The sequence below is a fragment of the Sinocyclocheilus grahami genome, unplaced genomic scaffold (genome assembly GCF_001515645.1).
Source record: "Sinocyclocheilus grahami isolate Dianchi unplaced genomic scaffold, SAMN03320097.WGS_v1.1 scaffold222.1, whole genome shotgun sequence".
In the NCBI taxonomy this organism is placed as follows: domain Eukaryota; kingdom Metazoa; phylum Chordata; class Actinopteri; order Cypriniformes; family Cyprinidae; genus Sinocyclocheilus; species Sinocyclocheilus grahami.
The window spans coordinates 3,777,296-3,782,344 of record NW_015505401.1 but is presented as its reverse complement, the minus strand read 5'-3'; positions in this window follow the sequence as shown (position 1 = coordinate 3,782,344).

Below are 5,049 nucleotides of genomic sequence, written 5' to 3'. Positions count from 1 at the left end.
AAGTGGATATAACCAAGTCCCAGTAACTGAGGGGGATCGGCCGAAGACCGCCTTTTGTACCCCATTTGGCCTATTTGAATTCAATCGTATGCCCTTTGGGCTCTGCAATGCCCCCAGTACCTTTCAGTGATTAATGCAACGCTTGTTTGGAGACCAGCAGTGCCAGTCGTTATTGTTATATCTTGACGACATTGTAGTGTTCTCGTCATCAGTGGCACAACATTTGATGCGTCTAGAGGTGGTTTTGCATCGTTTGGAGACAGAGGGGTTGAAGGCTGGGCTACGGAAATGTTCCTTCTTTCAGAAGGAGGTAAAATATCTGGGACATGTCATTTCGGCTGAGGGAGTGTCCACTGATCCTGGTAAAATCGAGGCAGTGATCCAGTGGCGCTGCCCAGAGACAGTTAGGGACTTGCGTTCATTCCTGGGTTTCGCAAGTTATTATCGTCGATTTGTGGAGGGCTTTGCCCAGTTGGCAGCCCCTCTGCATCGGTTAGTGGCAGAGCTTGCAGGGTCTAAACCCAGGAAGCATACCGTCGAACGCTTCGGGATGGCATGGACTGCGCAATGCCAACAAAGTTTTGATGGTTTGAGAGATAAGCTTACATCTCCGGTCCTGGCCTATGGTGATTTTTCTCTGCCGTTTATGCTGGAGGTAGATGCCAGCCATAGAGGGCTGGGAGCAGTGCTCTCCCAAGAGCAAGGGGGGAAGGTGCGACCCATCGCTTATGCGAGTCGTAGTCTACGGCCCACGGAGCGCAATATGTCGAATTATAGCTCCATGAAGCTGGAGTTTTTAGCGCTCAAGTGGGCCATGACCGAGAAATTCAGGGAGTATTTTTTTGGGACAGAAATGTGTAGTTTATACTGACAACAACCCCCTGAGTCACCTGAATTCGGCCAAGCTTGGTGCTACCGAGCAGCATTGGGCCGCACAACTTGCCTCGTTTGATTTTGAGGTGAAGTATAGGTCTGGACGGAGTAATCGTAATGCTGACGCCCTTTCAAGACAGGGTCCTCCTGTTTGTCAGGATTTAGGTCACGTGCTTCCTGGGACTAGTGTACCAGGTGAGATACGTTGTTCTGCGAGGCAGGGAGAATTGGGCCCCCATGTGATTCAGGCAGCTATGTCGGTTTTACCAAGTTACTCCACTGGTGATATTGGGGCTCTGCAGCGGACTGATGGAGTCCTTGGTGAGGTATTAAAGTTTTGGGATAGTAGGACTTTCCCCAGTGGGGAAGAGTGTCGGGTGCTCTCTAGGTCAGCAATAGTTTTACTCCATCAGTGGAGTAGGCTGGTAGACCGGGAAAGTGTAGTGTACTGCCGTATTTTTCGTTCTGATGGAGAAGATATTTTTCAAATCCTTCTCCCTTGGTCTCTGCACAGTGAAGTATTGACCCTGTTGCATCAGGAACATGGACACCAGGGCATAGAGCGCACCCTTGATCTGGTGTGGCAGCGATGCTACTGGCCAGGTATGGTGTCCGAAGTGGCCCAGTGGTGTCGAGATTGTGAGCGTTATCAGGTTGCTAAAGATACGCAACCAGCTGCTCGTAGTCATATGGGCCATTTGTTGGCATCTCGGCCTAATGAGATTCTAGCAATAGATTTCACCGTTCTGGGGGCATCTCGGACAGGGATAGAGAATGTCTTTGTGATGACTGATGTGTTCACTAAATATACATTGGCTGTCCCGACTCGAGATCAGCATGCTAAAACCGTCGCTGGGGTACTAGTGGGGGAATGGTTTTATAAGTTGGGAGTCCCTGGTCGAATTCATTCCGACCAGGGGTGCAACTTCCAAGTCCATCTTGGTGCAGCAGTTATGTAGCTTGTACAACATTCAGAAGTCTCGCACTACGCCTTACCATCCGGCGGGTAATGGCCAGTGCGAGAGATTTAATCGTACGTTACATAATCTGCTGCGTACCCTCCCCCCCTCAAGGAAGAGGGATTGGTCGTCTTGTCTTCCTCAAGTGTTATTTCACTATAACACCACTCCCCATCAGGCCACCGGGGAATCCCCATATTTTCTTATGTTTGGGCAGGAGCCGCGTCTTCCGGTGAACTTTCTGCTTGGAGGCATTCAGGACATCGCTCCGCGTGACATGCACGAATGGGTTGTAGAACATCAAGCCAGGCTACAGGTCGCTTTTGAGGGGGCCCGTGCACGGTTAAAGCGTGCGGCAGATCGTCGAAAGATGAACCATGATCAGAATGTTCGGGATGTCCCATTGGCGGTTGGTCAGTTGGTGTATTTGAAGGAATGTGGTAGAGGAGGGCGCCATAAAATTCAGGATTTGTGGAGTCCGGTAGCTTATTACATAGTTATGGCACCGGAGGACAACGGGGCTGTGTACTACATTGTACCACTGGGAGAACCCGGTCAGGTTAAACATGTCCATCGTTCCCTGTTAAAGGGACGAAGTCAGGAAGTGACTCTGGAGGTGGGTCCTAGTGATGTGCCTTTAACTCAGTTGGGATCAGTGTATGAGGAGGAGGTAGATGAGGTGGATTGCTGGCATGCGGTTCCCAGGGAGCATCAAGAAGCAGGTGCGTCAGCCTTGGATGGTCATGTTTTGGTTAAGTCCCCCACTGCTGAGGCAGTGTTGTTAGTGGTTCCAAAAAGCGAGCTTGATCCTGCAGGAATGAGAGATGGTAGATTGGGTTCTATTTTGCCGGTGGTCGTAGATTCCCCGGAGTCAGAGAACGGCCAGGTGAGGCCAAGGCGAACTACTGCAGGACAACACTCTAATCCTCATCGTCTTCCTAGGGCCGTAGGATCTGTTATTGGATCAGCGGCGGTTTCTAGTTCGGTTTCTGTCCTCTTTAGACCCTGGAGTTGAGTCCATCGTCAGGGCGACGATGAAAAAAAAGGTGGGGTAGATTGTGGCATGATGAGCTGGAAGTCCATTTGCCGGCGTTAGAGTAAATGCCGTGATGTCATTAAGTTGCACCCGCATTTAGGCTGGAGTGCACCTGTGGAGGGTTCTCGTCTGTTTGTTCGTGTGCCTTCGCCTGGTGCGGCGTGTTGTGGTGTGTTGCTGCGACCGTTTCGAGTGGGCAACTGTTTGATGCTGTAGCCTAGTTTTCGTCACAGACATGGTTTCGGGATCTTCCCGTTTGTTATCAGCTGGCTGCTGTGCGGGCGTCTGTGCCCTTCAGTTCGTGATGTATGAATGACTACTGTGAACTATTAAAGGGACGTTTCTTTCTCTCTTCGTGTACCTGATCCTGCAGCTATGTGATGGTAGGAGGATCGCATTCAGTGCAGCGATGTCACCGCTGTTTTGTCCTGGGTTGTTTTGAGACTACTGCTCGAATTATTATACTCACATATTCGTTACTTTACATGGTTTGAGTTTTTTTGTTTCCTATTAAGATTCTTTTTTTTTTTGGTTTGTTCTTATTTCTTTTTTTTTTGCATAATTTTGTTTTTTTGTGTTTTTGACTGTTTGGTTATGAATCTTGACTGTTTGGTCAGGAATTGTTTGTTTAAATCCTGATTTATTTAATTTTGATTTGATTGTTGATTTGTGAATTGTGTATAATACATTGTTTTTTTGTTTTTTTTAATTCTGATATGTATGAATGACTACTGTGAACTATTAAAGGGACGTTTCTTTCTCTCTTCGTGTACCTGATCCTGCAGCTATGTGATGGTAGGAGGATCGCATTCAGTGCAGCGATGTCACCGCTGTTTTGTCCTGGGTTGTTTTGAGACTACTGCTCGAATTATTATACTCACATATTCGTTACTTTACATGGTTTGAGTTTTTTTGTTTCCTATTAAGATTCTTTTTTTTTTTTGGTTTGTTCTTATTTCTTTTTTTTTTTGCATAATTTTGTTTTTTTGTGTTTTTGACTGTTTGGTTATGAATCTTGACCGTTTGGTCAGGAATTGTTTGTTTAAATCCTGATTTATTTAATTTTGATTTGATTGTTGATTTGTGAATTGTGTATAATACATTGTTTTTTTGTTTTTTTTAATTCTGATTTATTTTGCGCATTCCCTAATTGAAGTTAATTGTTTTGATTTTCTGTATGTGTATAACAAACATATTTGTTTATTATTTTTTTTTATTTTGTGGTCAACGACTATTTGGTTGTTTGTGTTATTTTTATTGTTAGTAGTTTCCTTTATTGAACCGGGCCAGGAAGGGTTTTTCTACCAAGGACCGGCTGTGGATGAATAATTGACATCCACTTGTTTGTTTATATAATTAGTAATTTTCTTTGTCTTTTGTGCGTGTGTGTATGGTGTGGAGAGTTTGTTTGTTTCTAGGAGCTGCGGCCTTATTGCGTAGGAAATTGACTGTTCCCTTCTCTTCTTTGGTGATGGTGTTTACACCGTGTGCCGTGACTGATCACTTCACTGGGGCCCGGGTGCTGTGAGCGTGAGTGTGCAGTGCGTGTGAGGGGAACGTGTCTATCTTTTGCCCGGGCATTTCTTGAGAGAGGCTTCTGTTCTTTTAAACATATTTGAATGATTGGGGCTTGTCCTTTTTCATGTGCCTCAGATTTTATTTTGATGAATCATAATAAACTTTTGTATTTTTGTATTAAATGCCTGTGTCTCCATTCGCCTTGTCTTTAGTAGGGAACCTGTGCTCTGGTCATATTCTCTGGGTGAAATTCCCAGGGTGGCGTAGTCCAATATCAATATATGCAGTGTTTTTGCCCCTTTAGGTTATGATTTATTTTGGCTTTTGAACCCCTTTCCCTCTGTCTGCTCCGTGAGGATGCCACATTTTCACTGAAATGTCATGCAACTAAATGTACTTTGTGCTGCCGCTGCTATATTAGAAACAATGATAATTGGATTGCCATGCAGACTGCTGCTAATATTTCTAACAGCTGCTGCTATTAAAATTCACTAAACTAGTGATCTGAATAGCTATGCATACTGCTGCTACAGCTGCACAAAAGTACTTAGAGTTGCTATAAGCGTCTTTATTTACAAGCAAATGCAATCAAATAATGCCTATTTCACTTTGAAGAGTTTGCAAAATCTACTGTAAGCCCTGTTAAATAAACAAAGAAATAAA